The sequence below is a fragment of the Adiantum capillus-veneris genome, chromosome 20 (genome assembly GCF_014529385.1).
Source record: "Adiantum capillus-veneris isolate H3 chromosome 20, ASM1452938v2, whole genome shotgun sequence".
NCBI classification, from domain to species: Eukaryota; Viridiplantae; Streptophyta; class Polypodiopsida; order Polypodiales; family Pteridaceae; genus Adiantum; species Adiantum capillus-veneris.
The window spans coordinates 65,437,706-65,458,089 of NC_140950.1; the positions used below are offsets into that span (position 1 = coordinate 65,437,706).

At 43.6% G+C, this 20,384-nt stretch overlaps 3 pseudogenes; all 3 read right to left on the reverse strand.

Moving 5' to 3' along the window:
* Positions 1-1,040: 1,040 nt before the first annotated feature.
* LOC147432633 (uncharacterized) lies at positions 1,041-2,577 on the reverse strand (annotated as a pseudogene).
* Positions 2,578-3,505: 928 nt separating this feature from the next.
* On the reverse strand, positions 3,506-5,226 carry LOC147432634 (uncharacterized; annotated as a pseudogene).
* A 5,829-nt stretch (positions 5,227-11,055) lies between these two features.
* On the reverse strand, positions 11,056-13,751 carry LOC147432635 (uncharacterized; annotated as a pseudogene).
* Between the last annotated feature and the right edge of the window lie 6,633 nt (positions 13,752-20,384).

Below are 20,384 nucleotides of genomic sequence, written 5' to 3' on the forward strand. Positions count from 1 at the left end.
ACCTCTTTGACACATTGGTGACACCGATGCTTCTTTATGGAGTGGAGGTGTGGGGTGGAAGCATCGGAAAGTCTACTTGGAAAGAGTTTGAGAATGTCCAAAAGCGTTTTCTCACCCACTTTCTCTAAGTCAAGACACAAACACCCTACATGCTCTTACTTATCGCTTCCCATTGAGGTCATGGGCATGCAAAGGGTTGTGGAGTACATGCTTAAGACACAACGTAGCCGTTTGCATCGACTTCCTAGAATCGCATATGAAGCAAGTCAAAAGGTCCAAAAGACATGCAAGAGCAAAATACTAAGTTCAGGGTGGATGCTTGACATCAAGAAATGGTTTGGAAGATGAGATGCATGTCACTTGATCAAGGATGCGTCGATCGACTCCCAAGTTAATGAGACCTTCTTACAACACCAATGTATCACGGCTTGGGAGAAATCCGGAGGTACTCGCTTCAGCCATTACACCACACACATTACCCCAAACTACAAATCTCTCTTCTTCTCCAAACGAGATAGCCGAACCCATCCCGACATCCTTGAGCCCATCCCATTGAGTGCGATCCGCACCATTGCTTCCATTCGTCTTAGCTCCCATTCTTTACGCCGCGAGACAGGACATTGGGACACTGACAAGGAGTCTCATCGACTTTGCACCTTATACCCTCATCAAGTGCGAGAGAGTGAGTACCAAACACTACTTGAGTGCTCAACTTTTGACCACACTAAGTCCTCTTTTTCCCATATATTCAGCCATGAGCTCTCCCTACATACCTTTCTCTCCCAACCACGATATTTACTCTTTATTGCGACGCTCATTTCAGCCACATTTTGTAACATCAAGAGTCACTTATGACCTCCACTCGCATCACATGACATGTTCATTTGGTCTCATAGGTCATATTTGACTTCCGAGGACGATAATAGAACTGACTATCTATCTCTCTCTCTCTCTCTCTCTCTCTACGTAGGTTCGACGTCAAGTTGCAACGTGGAAAGGAAAGGAGAAATATCTCGAAGAATCTCATTGATTAATAGGATTTATATTTATTTATGCCAGTATGAGTATGTCATGCCAAAAAAATAAGAAAATAGTCCATTTTCTAGCCAGCCAGGCTGTTTCAAGTTCTTTACTGAGACAACTATGCAGGTCATGCCTTTTGAAGTCCACACTGGAATGATCATGTCTATACCTGGCAAGTTGTTCTCTGCCCTGTACATGAGAGCATAACCTGATACGAAAGCCCTTCGCAATGTATCAAGGGTTGGAGGTTTACGCACTAGCACGAATGAATTGAAGAAAACGCTCCCCCCCTCTGGACATTGAGCCTTAAAGTGGTTAAAGGCGCGGTTAAAGGTGACCTTATCAGCCTCTCCATCCACAAGTAGCTTTTGCAAATACTCTTCCACAGAAATCTGCCGCAGCAGCCATTCACTTTAGTTGTCCCACGTGGCAGCCACTAGAATGAACTTTGCGACAAACTCCCCTCGTGGTCCAGAAGTCACATAGCCTTCCATGCATGCAGCAAGCAAGTGCTTGAGTGCCCCTTCCTGGACCACATCATTCTGCAAAACAGAGGCTGCAGGTTCCGCAAGAATTGGCTCAGCTGGCAAACCAATATAAATCCTGGACCTATCCTCAGATACGCGCAGAATCAAGTTCATGTGTGAAGCTGACATGGTTTCTGCAAGCTCAGATCGAGCACATATTGAGAGCCCTACTGAAGCAGACAAAAGTGCCATGGCTTGGCTTTCAGTCATGACCCCATGGCGCACATTCACAGCCAGATTCTTCTCGTCAAATGGCCCAGCGACGGTTCCGAACCAACTTTTGCAAAGCAAAAAGCCGAACAAAGGAAGGCACATCCCCCATTTCCAGCCTTGCAGACCACATTGGCCTACCTTGCTTCAACCAATGCTGGGGTTGGAAGCAGTCAGGAACTCCATGACTTGCAGTTTCCTTGAAAAGAGACATATTTGGGAGGAAGTAGATTGGAGGTGCCAGTTGGAAACCCATCGCTCTGGCCCTGCCACTGTCCTCGTCGCGCTTGCTGGGTAACAGATTGGTAACTTTAGCAGAGGTATCTAGCATAACTGCAATGAAGGTCGGATGGTCAAAAAGCATCCTGAGGGCCCTCCTGATTTGATAGAATGGGGAGAGGGCCATCGATTTTGAATTTGGTTCTTTTATTTGCAGCCCTCTTGCTTCATCAAAGGCAAAGATGACACTGCAAGGGGTGTGCTTACACTCAGTCTTCTCGTCAGGTGAGCATTGTCTGCACTTCTTCTGCAAGGCTTTTTTAATAGACTTGATTACTTCACTGCAAGAGGCAGTGCTCCACTTGTATAGATCTTCCCCTTTGTACGTGTCATCAAGGTCAGACTTCATCCATTCCTTCAGTATCTTCTCAGCAAGGTCACCTTTGGGAAAACCATGCTCATCAGGAAGCTGATCACCATCTGAGAGGGGCAAAAAATGTGATCCACCGTATTTTAGGTCAAACAAACAAGTGCAAGAAGATCTTAACAGCTTAGCTTTATGTCCTACAAAACAGTACTTAAACGATAGATTAAGTGATTTACCACAATAAAATCAACCTTCTTACAAAACACTTAAGATTACACTTGAAAGAAAGAGCAATGCACCACTAACACAATGCAATGATCTTAAAAATCCTTAATTTTTCACTTTTCCAATATACTCTCTCTCTCATGGTCACACCAGCGCCACAGCAGATCAACATAGATAAAACCCTGATTAAACTACAAAAACATATACACCATCCATCCATGTTTCAGGCATTTCAACTGTGCAAAACACTTGCCCGACAAAACTCGACTTGACAAGGCAAGACTCTCACTGCTAACGGCTCACAACTGAGAGTCGCAAACTAAAAGTTTCTTGACTTCCACCTGAAAAACCAAACCCTGCTCACTACGCAGACAGAAACTACCTAACAGAGCATGAAATCATCCACTAGAATCTGATTATAAATATTGTTCTGGAAGCAATCCCTTGATCCATTCTTTCTCGATGTCAGTTGCACCAGCAAGTTCATCAGGCACGGTAATAAGCACTTCCTTCAAGAGCAGCTTCACGTTCTCAGTCAGATAACTGTAGTTGCGGTCAATACCGTAACAAGTAAGGTTGATGTAAGGGTCCATATCTGTCGCTACATCCCCTTCATTTGATGTCCAAAGAAGCCATGCAGACCCATCCCAATCTTGGACTGGCTCACGCAAGGACATAACAATAGTGATGACGAAAAGGCCTGGTTCTACCCTTACATTTGTAAACTCCGACCTTACTTTAGCAATAGAAACATTTTCTAGCCAGCCACGCTGTTTGAAGTTCTTTACTGAGACAACTATGCAGGTCATGCCTTTTGAAGTCCACACTGGAATGATCATGTCTATACCTGGCAAGTTGTTCTCTGCCCTGTACATGAGAGCATAACCTGATACGAAAGCCCTTCGCAATGTATCAGGGGTTGGAGGTTTACGCACTAGCACGAATGAATTGAAGAAAACGCTCCCCCCTCTGGACATTTAGCCTTAAAGCGGTTAAAGGCACGGTTAAAGATGACCTGATGAGCCTCTCCATCCACAAGTAGCTTTTGCAAAGACTTTTCCACAGGAATCTGCCGCAGCAACCATTCACTTTTGTTGTCCCACATGGCAACCACTAGAATGAACTTTGCAACAAACTCCCCTCGTGGTCCAGGAGTCACATAGCCTTCCATGCATGCAGCAAGCAAGTGCTTTAGTGCCCCTTCCTGGACCACATCATTCTACAAAATAGAGGCTGCAGCTTCCGCAAGAATTGGCTCAGCTGGCAAACCAATATAAATCTTGGACCTATCCTTAGATATGCGCAGAATCAAGTTCATGTGTGAAGCTGACATGGTTTCTGCAAGCTCAGATCGAGCACATATTGAGAGCCCTGCTGAAGCAGAGAAAAGTGCCATGGCTTGGCTTTCAATCATGACCCCACTGCGCACATTCACAGCCAGATTCTTGTCGTCAAATGGCCCAGCGACAGTTCGAACCAACTTTTGCAAAGCAAAAAGCCGAACAGAGGAAGGCGTATCCCCCATTTCCAGCCTTGCAGACCACATTGGCATACCTTGCTTCAACCAATGCTGGGGTTGGAAGCAGTCAGGAACCAATGCCAGGGCCAGCATGGTCAAAAGCTACTTGTGGATGGAGAGGCTGATCAGGTCATCTTTAACTGCGCCTTTAACCGCTTTAAGACTAAATGTCCAGAGAGGGGGAGCATTTTCGAATGGTCGGATGGTCGGATGGTCAAAAAGCATCCTGAGGGCCCTCCTGATTTGATAGAATGGGGAAAGGGTCATCGATTGTGAATTTGGTTCTTTTATTTGCAGCCCTCTTGCTTCATCAAAGGCAAAGATGACACTGCAAGGGGTGTGCTTACACTCACTCTTCTCGTCAGGTGAGCATTGTCTGCACTTCTTCTGCAAGGCTTTTTCAATAGACTTGATTACTTCACTACAAGAGGCCGAGCTCCACTTGTCTATATCTTTCCCTTTGTACGTGTCATCCAGGTCAGACTTCATCCACTCCTTCAGTATCTTCTCAGCAAAGTCACCTTTGGGAAAACCATGCTCATCAGGAAGCTGATATTGCTTCCAAGCCTCTGGAGATGTGGTACTAATGCAATCAGCCAGTATGCTGAGCCACGCCTTCAAGTAAAACACCATACCATGTTCTGTGAATGTGCTAGCAAGCTTATCAGCAAGACCAGCTGTCCTCGGGGGGAAGGCTGTTGCCGTGTGACTCGCCAGGCTGCAATAGCAAACATACACATCCAGCTCACTCAATTCCATCAATGCTCTTGATTTTCCCATACCTGATGATTGTACAAGGGCGCAATAGGGACTGTAGTGAACATCACTTGCCATTGTGGAGCGATGTTTAACAAGCTGGTTGTGCAGTTCCTGATGTGCAGTTCCTTGAAACGGAACCTTGAAGCACTTGTTGGCGAGAGCCCTTTGGTTGACATAATGCGGTTCCTCATTATCAAGGCGAGGTTTTTTCGCAATACGACCCTTCAAAAATTCTGTGGCATGTTGTGCTTCCATATAAAACTCTGAAACCAACTTGTCAGGGTGGTATTGGAGCAAATCTGAGAGTGTCTTCCCAGACTGAACCAGACTCTCGACAACAGAAACTTCCAACAAGTTTGAGTCGATCATGTAGCCATAAATTTCCGCCTCTCTCGCTGCCTCTCTCGCTGCTTTTTCCGTGCTGCTGCCATTCCTGCAAGCGTCTTTTGTTATCCATTGATGCTAGCTTAAGCGCTTACCCGACTGGAGTCCTCTTAGGGAGGAAGGCTCGAATGTCCATCACAACCGGGTAGGGTACTTTTTGGGCCCTCCATTGGCATGAAGCGCCAGGATGGATGGTGCCCGTTTGTGGAGCCACCCTTGATGTGAAAGGGTTCGCGAACGGGCGTCCAATGTTTTTTTGCCTCATGGGCAAGCATTCACCCGCTTGTGAAACCACCCTTACTCCTTTACACGAGTTGCGAGCTGAGAGAGGGACGAGAGAGACTAATGTGACTTTAATGCTATGAGGTAATGAGACCCCTCTTCAGTGGGTCTTGCTCGTTCTTACCACATGCCAATCTGCAAGAAATTACAGCCACCTCCGACCGCCAATGTAACTTCTCAGCATATGGTTCCATCAAGAGCTATGGCATGTAACTTCCCTGCACATGAGTTTCCTGTGGTAATGGCTCCTCCCAAGTTTTATTCACCAATTGATGAGCCTCCTTGAAGAATTGGGGCAACGGCTTATTGAGTTTGATGAGTTCATTGTAAAGCACATGGGATGCAATTCTTAAAGAATTGGCATATGTGGCCTACTTTAAAGAACTTTTCAATTCATCATGTAGCCTTTTGTTTTCCACAATTAGCTCCCCTGGGGGCTTCTTTCCCTATCTCAATGGGAGTACTTTGTTTGTTGAATGCAAGCACCAATTCTGCTTTCCCATATGTGTCCTACAGTTTGTTTATCAGATCCCTATTTTGTTCTTGAAGCCTCATGTTTTCCTTTGTGTGCCTAGCATGAGTTTCAAGCTATCATGGTCCTCTGAAAGCTTAGTTAGTGCTTCATCCCTTAGTTTTGACAACCACTTCTCTTCTTGTTCCATAGCCACATCATCAATAGTGGCGCAGCTCATGAGAGTTCTGTTGTATCTGAGGATTTGTGGGACATGTTCGAAATGTTTTTCTAATGTTTTGATGTAGTCCTTCATTTATTCCTCATCATGTGCTCCTTAAACCTTTTTGCTTCTTCTTGATTTTCCTTCAATTTTATGTTCATCTCCTTACATTCTGAGACCAAGGCTAAGCACTCCCTATGTAGGTGCACATCCCTTTGTAGTATCCTTGAGCTTCTTGTTCTCCTCTCTAGCAGTGACCAGCTAACACTTTCAGTATTCTGGCTCATTCATTTGATACTTGCTCATTTCTTGGCCTAGTTCTGCAGCTTGGTATCTCACCTCCTTCCTTGTTGAGAGAGAGAGAGAGAGAGAGAGAGAGAGAGAGAGAGATTATATTAGCCTCTGCTAGAGGCTTAGGTTCACTTCAACATGGTGTTTGCAATTGTGCTTCACACTTTTGATGTGCATGAATGCCATGTAAGGTGCTATGGTCATCTCATGCACATGTGGTTCAATGATAACATTAGTATTTGTATGTGTACTCTCAATGGTGCAAATGGGAGAATTTGTATGTTCTTTGTGTAGAATCTCTATAAATATCATTTGTGGTGGCCTTACCATGAGCTTCCCAAAGTCTCTCAAATATTGTAAACCACTTAAAAGGTATTGCATGCATATCAAATATGTGGTGATGGTATAGTTTGAGAATGATTCTTGTTTGTGTGAGAATACATGCCATTTGCAAAGGTCTTATCATACGAGTCTATAGCTACCATGTCATCAATTTTGATGCAAGGTTGATTTTGTGAGTGTATGTGTGCCCTTTACTTTAGGCCCCATCAAACGAGTACCATAAGTTGTTGGGGTTAGGATTTTAGTCATAACTCTTTTTTTAATAAATGGGACACTCGACCAGGATCTGGAAGTTGGTGGGAACTTCTTTTTCTTCTTCTGCTGCTTCTCTAAGGGTTTTAGGCCCCTCGATTGGGATCTGCAGATTGGCTAGGGTTATGCTCGGGGAGCCCTAACCTTTTTTGTCTTCAATGGCTTGGCATGTTAGCAATTTGTGACATTGAGCATCTTTTTTTCGATCAATCTTCTGGTGGAAAATGGGATCCACGTCTCTATGTTATTTATCTCCTGCTAAAACAAAGAGAAAGAACTTTTAAGTTTGTAGGAACAATCTCAAGAGACCTTGAAGATCTTTATAATGAGTTTTGAACACAGACACACACACACACACACACACACACACACACACACATACACACACACAAACTAAGGCTTGTGTCACACATGGACGTCTATCATAGTAGATGTGGCACCCATTAGACAAGCGCCCACTTTGAAAGCAATTGTGTGTGTGTGTGTGTGTGTGAGAGAGAGAGAGAGAGAGAGAATGATGGTGTATGAACAGAGGCAAAGTTTACATGGAGCAAATATGGAAAAGGTGAATGGATTTCTTGTAGCGAGCTCATTACTTTAAATTTTGTAGCGAGCTCATTAGTTCTAATTTCAATAACTCGGCTATGTTAGCCAAGCAGGTAAGTAGGCGGCAAGGCCAAGTGTGGGTTTAAAGGTTGTAAGGGGATATGATTTAGACCTTTATTTAATAGGTCTTTGATTTCCTTTGAATCAATTAAAGATAGATCTGTAGTACAAACGTGTTGTCCAAACTCACCAAAATCCGAACAGTAGTCTTTAAAAAGAGAGCATATACACGATGGTTGTTTGTTAGAAGTCAAAAATTCTGTAGAGTATACAAAGTTCTTCAATGGTGGGTCAAAGGTCCAACAAAAAGTCAAATCATCCAACATCTTAGTATTGCTAAACAATTGTTGAAAGGCATTTTGCATCAAAGACTTTGGTGTAAAAAGATCAAAAAATCAATTCGAAAAATAGCAATGAATTAAACGCTTCTTCAAATACTCTTTTTTGCATAGAACCAGCTTCCCAGAAGTAGTCCGCTTGATCTGAAAAAAGCAATACAATCAAGAGTTAAACATTTTCTTGATAGGGAGATTCTTCCCTCTTCCTTTGACATAGCTTCTAGCTTTATTACGTCCTTCAGAAGACCCAAGTGTAGAGGAGGGGGATAAAAATCAGGTGATGGAGTGAGAAACAGAACTAGTCACCAGAGGCCTTTTAAGAGTGGGGGACTCATCTGCATCTAGTGATGGTTTGAGAAGGGATAGAATATGTTTGATCCCTTTAGAAGCACTAAGATTTGACAGTAAATGACTAGGTGCATCTAACTTTAGCTCCTTCAGAGCCTCATACATGAAATTCTTGAAGTGTAGATATGCAATTTCGGCTTGCACAGCTTCCGTAGCTTGGTCTCCAAGCCATGAACAGATCATAGGTAAAAAATGTTCCTTCGTGTGTGATGGGAAGAGGTCCTCCAGATGGTTGAGAAGAAACAAGATGGCATGATCAAACCAAAGGATGTTGCTTTCACAGTCTGCTTTTGCATCCAAAGCTTTACAAGCACACTTAATGTAGGGACGGTAGATGTTCCAAATAGACTCAGAGTAGAATTCACTGCTTTGTTTAGAAAAGGTCATCGTCCCTTTGGTTCTGACATAGATGCCAGATATGACCGGGCATTTCCTTGAATCCAAGAAGTGCATACTGAAAGGTGCTTTTATTACATCACCTTTGTCCAAAAACTGAACACCTTTGAGGGTTTCCAGTCGACAGTCTTCACTAGTAGAGGCCGGTAGCGCTGCTAACAAGACCCAAGTCTCTATAGAGATGGATGCAGCAAAAGCCTTGTTCTGAAGCTCCCAAAGCTAATGGTCAAGCTCAATTCCTTCAATTGCAATCTGCCTAGGAGGGAGGAAAGGAAAACATTTAGAGACTTTTGGAACCATATCAAGTAAAGAAGTTTCACTTGACAAGCTAAGTCCCTGTTGAAAGCTTTTAACCGCTTCCAAAGCCGCGTCATCCCTACAAAAAAGGCCTTTAGGAGCCTTAGCAAGATCGAAAGATTTAGTGGAAGCAAAACAAGAAGTGAGGCCACATAGTTTTCTGATAAAGTTAGATAGGTAAGCTCCCCTAGCTGAGAATTGTAGCAGATCAGTTTTATGACTAATTTCAATAGCAGATAGATTGGAAGCCAATCTCTGTAGATGAAGTAACCCTTCTTTTGAATCAGCAACCAGGTTGGCGAGGATCAAAACCCAGTTGTTGAAAGTCAACAGATTCATGATCGAGTCATGGGCCTATGGTACTTTAGAGTGTTGGTTCAGGAGGAAAATGGCTAAAGCATCTCGGATCAATTTAATCACGAGCAGCGAAGCCGGAGAAAAGGACAAGGTAGAAAGGTCAAGGGTAGCAGAGATAGGGATAATCTGAAGCCAGAAACATGAAAATATTAGTAAGATCCATAAGAGGAGTTGGTAAGTATTCCATCTTAACAACAACCAAGACAGAGGGTCATAACGGTTGTGTGGGATACTCCCTATCCCAAAAAATATGGTTGCAAGCCAAATCTTCTAAGGATAAAAATCCTGTAGACTAGGTCCTGGTGCTCTAGGACAACCCGAGAGCCAAAAAGCACCCATGTGCTTAAGGAGAGAGAGTTTTAACTATTAATAGTATACATAACACATGAGATATTCTACAAAGACCATGGTCTACAGATACAGTACAAAGTCATGTATGACTTTCGATAATTTATCCAAAGCAAAATACATCATAATAACAGGCCATTTAAAGGGTAGGAATGTCCTGTTATAGTCCAATAGTTACAGGTACAACACTTCTTTCTTCTAAATCAATAGCCAAGGAAAGGACACCCTTACTTGCATCCACAGTAAGAAAACAAACCATTCATTAGCATTGCAGGTAACTGGGGTGACCTAATTGTCATCCATGTCACAAAAAAAGAAAAATCATGCTGCTAGGGTTCAAAGTGATTAGTAATATTTATTTCCAAAAAAACTTTTCAGTTTTAGTTCAAGTTCATTTCTTTCCTTCCAAAGTTTTAAATGAAGTTTTTATAGCCCTGAATATTGTTCACGCTATACCAATTGTTTCTTATGTTACTGTGAAGTCAAGTTTTAGTTATTTTTAATTAGATTCAACAATCATTGGCATGGCTGTCCTCTTCTACCAGTATTTCCATCATCAAAAAAGTTCCCAAAAACCTAGTTTAGTGAATTATAGCAATCTTTCAGTCACATCTTCTCTTCAAAAGCACCCATAGTAATGATTCGAAACCATAATCAACAGAAAGAAGCACCTTTTACCATCAACCATTCAATCTAGGCAGTAGTTTAATCTGCCAACAAAAAAGCCAATCAACTTTATCCAATATACCACTACTAGATAGTGTTAAGAGTCGGGAAAAAACCCATCGGGACAAAAACCAATCAAGATCAGCAAGGGATAACTTACCTTTACATGTATCCATCATTGGCATGGATCTTCACAAATTCGAACATAATATGATAACCTAGATCAGCAAGGCTAGCTAACCCTTGCATATATCAGTCATCGACAAGGGTCCTCACAGAATCTAACATGATCCGAGCAAAAAGAAGAAAATGATCTGGGACCATAATTCAAGATCATGATCAGCAGAGAGAAGAACATAATCCGAGACCATAATCAAACAAGATCCAGTCGAAAAAAGCCGGTCATCGTATCACTATACCACTACCAGATATTGACAAGATTCGAAAAAAACCAGTTGGCAACAAAATCAACCTTCTTACAAAACACTTAAGATTACACTTGAAAGAAAGAGAATTGGACCACTAACACAATGCAATGATCTTAAAAATCCTTAATTTTTCACTTTCCCAATATACTCTCTCTCTCTCTCTCTCTCTCTCATGGTCACACCAACGCCACAGCAGATCAACATAGATAAAACCCTGATTAAACTACAAAAACATATACACCATCCATCCATGTTGCAGGCATTTCAACTGTGCAAAACACTTGCCCGACAAAACTAGACTTGACAAGGCAAGACTCTCACTGCTAACTGCTCACAACTGAGAGTCGCAAACTAAAAGTCTCTTGACTTCCACCTGAAAAACCAAACTACCTAACAGAGCATGAAATCATCCACTAGAATCTGATTATAAATATTGTTCTGGAAGCAATCCCTTGATCCATTCTTTCTCGATGTCAGTTGCACCAGCAAGTTCATCAGGCACGGTAATAAGCACTTCCTTCAAGAGCAGCTTCACGTTCTCAGTCAGATAACTGTAGTTGCGGTCAATACCGTAACAAGTAAGGTTGATGTAAGGGTCCATATCTGTCGCTACATCCCCTTCATTTTAATGTCCAAAGAAGCCATGCAAACCCATTCCGAAAATCCTGGACTGGCTCACGCAAGGACATAACAATAGTGATGACGAAAAGGCCTGGTTCTACCCTTACATTTGTAAACTCCGACCTTACTTTAGCAATAGAAACATTTTCTAGCCAGCCAGGCTGTTTGAAGTTCTTTACTGAGACAACTATGCAGGTCATGCCTTTTGAAGTCCACACTGGAATGATCATGTCTATACCTGGCAAGTTGTTCTCTGCCCTGTACATGAGAGCATAACCTGATACGAAAGCCCTTCGCAATGTATCAGGGGTTGGAGGTTTACGCACTAGCACGAATGAATTGAAGAAAACACTCCCCCCGTCTGGACATTTAGTCTTAAAGCGGTTAGAGGCGCGGTTAAAGATGACCTGATGAGCCTCTCCATCCACAATTAGCTTTTGCAAATACTCTTCCACAGGAATCTGCCGCAACAGCCATTCACTTTTGTTGTCCCACATGGCAGCCACTAGAATGAACTTTGCGACAAACTCCCCTCGTGGTCCAGGAGTCACATAGCCTTCCATGCATGCAGCAAGCAAGTGCTTTAGTGCCCCTTCCTGGACCACATCATTCTGCAAAACAGAGGCTGCAGCTTCCGCAAGAATTGGCTCAGCTGGCAAACCAATATAAATCCTGGACCTATCCTCAGATACGCGCAGAATCAAGTTCATGTGTGAAGCTGACATGGTTTCTGCAAGCTCATATCAAGCACATATTGAGAGCCCTGCTGAAGCAGACAAAAGTGCCATGCTTGGCTTTCAGTCATGACCCAGATTCTTGTCGTCAAATGGCCCAGCGACGATTCGAACCAACTTTTGCAAAGCAAAAAGCCGAACAGAGGAAGGCGTATCCCCCATTTCCAGCCTTGCAGACCGCATTGGCCTACCTTGCTTCAACCAATGCTGGGGTTGGAAGCAGTCAGGAACTCCATGACGTGCAGTTTCCTTGAGAAGAGACATATTTGGGAGGAAGTAGATTGGAGGTGCCAGTTGGAAACCCATCGGTTTGGCCCTGGCACTGTCCTCGTTGCGCTTGCTGGGTAACAGATTGGTAACTTTAGCAGAGGTGTCTAGCATAACTGCAATGAAGGTCGGATGGTCAAAAAGCATCCTGAGGGCCCTTCTGATTTGATAGAATAGGGAGAGGGTCATTGATTGTGAATTTGGTTCTTTTATTTGCAGCCCTCTTGCTTCATCAAAGGCAAAGATGACACTGCAAGGGGTGTGCTTACACGCTGTCTTCTCGTCAAGTGAGCATTGTCTGCACTTCTTCTGCAAGGCTTTTTCAATAGACTTGATTACTTCACTGCAAGAGGCCATGCTCCACTTGTCTATATCTTCCCCTTTGTACGTGTCATGAAGGTCAGACTTCATCCACTCCTTCAGTATCTTCTCAGCAAGGTCACCTTTGGGAAAACCATGCTCATCAGGAAGCTGATATTGCTTCCAAGCCTCTGGAGATGTGGTACTAATGCAATCAGCCAGTATGCTGAGCCACGCCTTCAAGTAAAACACCATACCATGTTCTGTGAATGTGCTAGCAAGCTTATCAGCAAGACCACCTGTCCTCGGGGGGAAGGCTGTTGCCGTGTGACTCGCCAGGCTGCAATAGCAAACATACACATCCAGCTCACTCAATTCCATCAATGCTCTTGATTTTCCCATACCTGATGATTGTACAAGGGCACAATAGGGACTGTAGTGAACATCACTTGCCGTTGTGCAGCGATCTTTAACAAGCTGGTTGTGCAGTATCTGATGTGCAGTTCCTTGAAACGGAACCTTGAAGCACTTGTTGGCGAGAGCCCTTTGGTTGACATAACGCGGTTCCTCATGATCCAGGCGAGGTTTTTTCGCAATACGACCCTTCAAAAATTCTGTGGCATGTTGCGCTTCCATATAAAACTCTGAAACCAACTTGTGAGGGTGGTATTGGAGCAAATCTGAGAGTGTCTTCCCAGACTTCCATATTAAACTCTGGTATTGGAGCAAATCTGAGAGTGTCTTCCCAGACTGAACCAGACTCTCGACAACAGAAACTTCCAACAAGTTTGAGTCGATCATGTAGCCAAAAATTTCCGCCTCTCTCGCTGCTCTTTGCTGCTTCCATTCCTGCAAGCGTCTTTGTTATCCATTGATGCTAGCTTAAGCGCTTACCCGACTGGAGCCCTCTTAGGGCGGCTTCACAAAGCAATCACAGAGCCCTCTTAGGGCGGCTTCACAAACGTCCGCCCATTCTCTATGGACAAAGCGAATGACGTCCCAAAGAGGATGCCTCATTTTGATTCACACACAAGATGAAACGGCGGGAGCTGTTCCCCCGCCCCCACGCCCGCCCGCTCCCCCTCGTCTCTAATTGACACCCTCAATTTTTAGAGGGGATCTACGGTTCAAAATCGGCGTCACTTGTCGGCGAAGATCACAACCGTTGATCCCAAATGTGAACTTGATGTAAACTTGGACAAATGTGAACTGGTTGTGAACTTTGCAAAGTCTATGAACTATAGTATTGTGGTGTAAACTCGATGTGAACCCGGAGTAAACTCGAAGATCGCGGCAGGCCAAATCTACGCAATATGATGCTATCGTTCTACATGCTTATCAAAACGTGTGTAATAGCGTAGTGGTAACTCATTGGTCTTGGGACGGGGAGGTTGTGAGGTCGAATCCTACTTTTTCTCTCATTAAATCGACGGCCCACGATCAACAATGATCTGGGACCGTAGATCCCCTCTAAAAAATGAGGGTGTCAAATAGAGACGTGGCCCCCGCCCCCCAAAAGCATGGGCGCGACTGCCATGGCAGCTTTTCAACAAAAGTTTCGGGCGGGAGATTTGATCTCATCACCACATGATAGCGCGCCCAAGGTCGTACGAGCTGAGCCAATAGCTTCGCACGTAGTGAGTCCACGAATAAGCAGTTATGTCCACTGTTTGTGGATGCTCGAATGTCCATCAACCGGGTAGGGTACTTTTTGGGGCCCTCCATTGGCATGAGGCGCCAGGATGGATGGTGCCCGTTTGTGGAGCCACCCTTGATGTGAAAGGGTTCGCGAACGGGCGTCCAATGTCTTTTTGCCTCATGGGCAAGCATTCGCCCACTTGTGAAACCACCCTTACTCCTTTACACGAGTTGCGAGCTGAGAGAGGGATGAGAGAGACTAATGTGACTTTAATGCTATGAGGTAATGAGACCCGTCTTCAGTGGGTCTTGCTCGTTCTTACCACATGCCAATCCACAGGAAATTACAGCCACCTTCGACCGCCAATGTAACCTCTCACCATATGGTTCCAACAAGAGCTATGGCATGTAACTTCCCTGCACATGAGTTTCCTGTGGTAATGGCTCCTCCCAAGTTTTACTCACCAATTGATGAGCCTCCTTGAAGAATTGGGGCAACGGCTTATTGAGTTTGATGAGTTCATTGTAAAGCACATGGGATGCATTTCTTAAAGAATTGGCATATGTGGCCTACTTTAAAGAACTTTGCAATTCATCATGTAGCCTTTTGTTTTCCACAATTAGCTTCCCCTGGGGCTTCTTTTCCTATCTCAGTGGGTGTACTTTGTTTGTTGAATGCAAGCACCAATTCTTCCCATATGTGTCCTACAATTTGTTTATGAGATCCCTATTTTGTTCTTGAAGCCTCATGTTTTCCTTTGTGTGCCTAGCATGAGTTTCAAGCTAGCATGGTCCTCTGAAAGCTTAGTTAGTGCTGCATCCCTTAGTTTTGACAACCACTTCTCTTCTTGTTCCATAGCCATATCATCAATAGTGGCGCAGCTCATGAGGGTTCTGCTGTGCCTGAGGATTTGTGGGACATGTTCGAAAGGTTTTTCTAATGTTTTGATGTAGTCCTTCATTTATTCCTCATCATGTGCTCCTTAAACCTTTTTGCTTCTTCTTGATTTTCCTTCAATTTTATGTTCGTCTCCTTACGTTCCGAGACCAAGGCTAAGCACTCCCTATGTAGGTGCACATACCTTTGTAGCATCCTTGAGCTTCTTGTTCTCCTCTCTAGCAGTGACCAGCCAACACTTTCAGTATTCTGGCTCATTCATTTGATACTTGCTCATTTCTTGGCCTAGTTCTGCAGCTTGGTATCTCACCTCCTTCCTTGGAGAGAGAGAGAGAGAGAGAGAGAGAGAGAGAGAGAGAGAGAGATTATATTAGCCTCTACTAGAGGCTTAGGTTCACTTCGACATGGTGTTTGAGATTGTGCTTCACACTTTTGATGTGCATGAATGCCATGTAAGGTGCTATGGTCATCTCATGCACATGTGGTTCAATGATAACATTCGTATTTGTATGTGTACTCTCAATGGTGCAAATGGGAGAATTTGTATGTTCTTTGTGTAGAATCTCTATAAATAGCATTTGTGGTGTCCTTACCATGAGCTTCCCAAAGTCTCTCAAAAGGTATTGCATGCATATCAAATATGTGGTGATGGTATAGTTTGAGAATGATTCTTGTTTGTGTGAGAATACATGCCATTTGCAAATACGAGTCTATGGCTACCATGTCATCAATTTTGATGCAAGGTTGATTTTGTGAGTGCCCTTTAGTTTAGGCCCCATCAAACGGGTACCATAAGTTGTTGGGGTTAGGATTTTAGTCATAACTCTTTCTTTAATAAATGGAACACTCGACCAGGATCTGGAAGTTGGTGGGAATATCTTTTTCTTCTTCTTCTGTTTCTCTAAGGGTTTTAGGCCCCTCAATTGGGATCTGCAAATTGGCTAGGGTTATGCTCGGGGAGCCCTAACCTTTTTTTGTCTTCAATGGCTTGGCACGTTAGCAATTTGTGACATTGAGAATCTTTTTTCCGATCAATCTCCTAGTGGAAAATGGGATCCACGTCTCTATGTTATTTTTCTCCTGCTAAAACAAAGAGAAAGAACTTTTAAGTTTGTAGAAACAATCTCAAGAGACCTTGAAGATCTTTATAATGAGTTTTGAACACACACACACACACACACACACACACACACACACACACACAAATTAAGGCTTGTGTCACACATGGGCGTCGATCATAGTAGATGTGGCACCCATTAGCCAGGCGCCCACTTTGAAAGGAATTGTGTGTGTGTGTGTGTGTGTGTGTGTGTGTGTGTGTGTGTGTGTGTGTGTGTGTGTGTGTGTGTGTGTGTGTGAGAGAGAGAGAGAGAGAGAGAGAGAGAGAGAGAATGATGGTGTATGAACAGAGGCAAAGCTTACGTGGAGCAAATATGGAAAAGGTGAACGGATTTCTTGTAGCGAGCACATTAGTTTGAATTTTGTTTTGCCCTCAAAGGGCGTTCGCATATCACAATCGATATTTGAAACACACGTATCGACACAAATATTGACGGTAGTATCAATGTTGGAAAATTTTCCAAAAAGCGTCACTCTATTGCCTCGATAATCTGAAGAGTTGCTAGTAGTGTTGGTGAGGTACTTCAACAATAACAGAATGATGAATTAGCAATGAAAGCTCAAAGGATTGCATGAGAGGAGAAGACTAACACCACATGCAATGAGATGCTATATTTGGGGGTCAAAGTTTTCAAATCACATGCATTGCTAGCTCTCATGGACTTACAAAGTGTGTATGGATGGTCATATACAAGTGTTTGTACATTGTTTAACCTGTTACACAAACTATTTCTTGTTGGAAACAATATACCTACATCAAGGAGGGTTCCAAGAAAGTTTTGTTTACGATTGGGCTTAATTAGGAATTCATCCATGCATGCCCTTATGATCATGTATTGTATTGTGGATGGTAGAGGATGCGGTGAAATGTCCAAAAGTGTGGGACAAATCGATATGGACATCTATTGGTTCCTTTGTAGCCCACAATTTAAGCACACCACCCATCTAGTAAGCAGGAGCGACTCACATGTAATAGCAAGCTCGAGTACTTGAGCTTGATGCAGGAAACGGGCCAACACCAGCACTAGCTACACCTCTTCAATGATCATGGATGGTCGGTAGGGGGCTTGCAAGCATCAGACACGTTTTCAAAAAGCAACCTTGCATCAGAGGTGTATGCAAAAAATATCACTTTAACATAAGAAACCATGGTTTATTGAGCACCACCCACCTAACTAAAACCTCTAAGGAGCCATCCAACAAATCAAAGATATTTCAGCCAAAGTACTCAAGAAAGCAAAGGAAAGTCAAGCAAATGTTTGTTTCGAGCCATTTAGTTAATTTCAATGATCCAATTTGGATTAAAGACAGGAAATCAACACAGAAAGACAAACACATGGGATGGATAGCATCACAATGGAGCTTAAAGGAATAGGAGTACTATGGAGGTAGCAGGTAGATATGGGTACCAAAACCGCAGGTTAGGGCATATGAAGTAACGTCAAGTCCCTCCCAAGAAAGAATGCCCACAAGGTATCAACTACAACAATATCCTAGGGTACCTTAGAAGCAGGTATACAACAGAACAACATTGAAAGATGCTAAAGTCTACCACAACTCTCAGGAGGATACAGAACAGAGATGATCTCAAAGAATCTTCCTCTTAGACAAGGATTCTACACAGGGTATACAAAGATTTGGCTACCAGTCAACCGCAAGCTAGCTGCAACTACACCAGACCTGCATGAAGATCTCAAGAGCTCAGCAAGACCTAGAGCTAAACAAAGTCAACAAAAGAGATACAAACATCATCAAAAGATTTGGATTACTAAGTCTTCCAATGCTTCTAGTCAAAAGCCAAATGCCGACAGTGAACAGAGGCCTACAACAACATCAAAGACTCCTATCAATAGGCCTAATTAGAGAATTAAACAGATAAATCTTCATAGTCAAAGAAAGACAACCCAACCAACGCGAGTGTAGATTCAAAGATAATAAAACAGGTATGGCAAAAGAAACCTTCAATGCCAACTTGGTCCTTCACTAGTCCTCTGTTTGAGGATTCAAGCTTACTTTTCCCTGAAGAAATATTTGTAATAAGCACAAGATATGGGTCCTATTGGCAAGGCCACTAGCACGGCCGGACAGTGTGTATGCTAGGGGGAGGCTATAAGATGGCACGGTTGGGTGGAGACTAGCACACACATTACCACCGCCCTTCAACTAGTATCCGAGCTATTTTTGGGAGGAGGCTAAAAGCGGCTTGCATGTGCGTGTGACACCCTGCTTCTCTCCCACGTTCCGTAGATAGCGACGCCCCCGTTGTGCAGCAAAAAGCAGATAGGCACAGTTTTCTGTGTGAGCAGAGCGTGTACAGATAACGACCCCGACCACGACCGCCCCATATGCGCCCCCAACAGCGCACAACTAAGGCGGGCGACCAAGGCAAACTCAACGGCACCGAGGCTCCAAAGGCTTCCGTTGGCACCATTGGCTGCGTACATAGGAAGGCCTGACCCTTGCATGAAGGAGGGTTGAACCCACCCCATGAGGGTAAGAGGCCAACACTTTACCATCAAGCGCTCAAATTTCCGCAAGGTGAGGTTCGCATGCAACGCAAATCGCGGAGCATACAAAACACAAAGACTTCAATTTCTCAAGGTATAAGTTGTCGTTTCTTTTTCTCTCTTTGCATTAGTGTGTGTTTACCATGGCCAGTGAGGATATCCCACCTACACACACGTTTGATTTTGAGCACGTAGATCAAAATCAGGGCACCACGGGTGCTGCTGACACTAATATGCATGATGATGATGATCTAGGAGATCATGGGCTTGTACATATGGCTTCTTTCAAGACTTTGGAACATCGCCAAAGCGTACTTGAAAGAAACATCTCTGCACTCAATGCAAATGTTACCAATCTTACAGAGTTACTTGTGAAATTTATGAATTCACAGACAACTCAAGGAGCCACAAGTGGCACGGTTCAAGGGAACCAAGCTCGCACGACTCAAGGAGTCCAAGAGACAAGTGCTGCAGAAGATGCAAAAGGTAGCAATGCATTACTTAAGAATATCACCATTCCTGAGTTTCACGGGGAAGAGCGTGATCGCAACAAGGATGCAATACGTTCTTACACAAATGGAGTGATATTCATAGATTGAGACACACCCCGGATATAAAGACGGCTATGGAAACAAGTATATCTCTTAAAGGCAAGGCCTATAAGTGGTGGATGACATTTCCAATAGATGCTCGTCCTCCGTCTTGGGCTGCGTTTCAACAATGAAGAAGATAAGAATTGGTTAGCATGGGATGCATGCCGCATGTCTGGCCTCTCTCTCTCACAGTACCTTTCAAAGTATCGGGAAATCATATTAAAACTAGAAGGTCTAGATGAATTCCAAACGATACGGGGTTTTAATAGGGGTCTTGACAAAGCTATTGTCAAGACCCAACATCCAAAAACTTTGGAAGAAGCCATTATCATGCACAAAGATATGATGATGACCAAGAGAGGAAAGGAAATGTTTCCTACTCTAAGAATACTTTTGCTAAGAGCCAATGGCAAGGTAGATCTCCCACACGTTCCAAGAGGAATAAGAGACAATCTACCTCTCCACGCCCACAAGAGGCTAAGAAGCCTAAGCAATCACGAGATACTCCGCTTGGGTCTCTCAGCACTGCAGATTTTGAGAGTGCAAAGAAACACAATTTGTGTCTTAGATGTCTTTCGGACCAACATAACAAGAAAGATTATCCTCTTTTGCAAGGCAAAGAAAAGGCCATGCACACGGTGCAACGCCTCACATTAGATTCATCTCCTAAATATTGTGTTGTAGAGGTTCTTCATATGGAAGAAAAGCACAATAACTTCTTGAACTATAAGCTAGTCAAGAAATTGAAGCTTACACAGACTCCCTGCTCTCACAAGTATGTGGTGGAGCAGATGTCTGGGAATGATAAAGAAGTATGGGACACGGTAGTTCAAGGGGTTGAGCTTATTG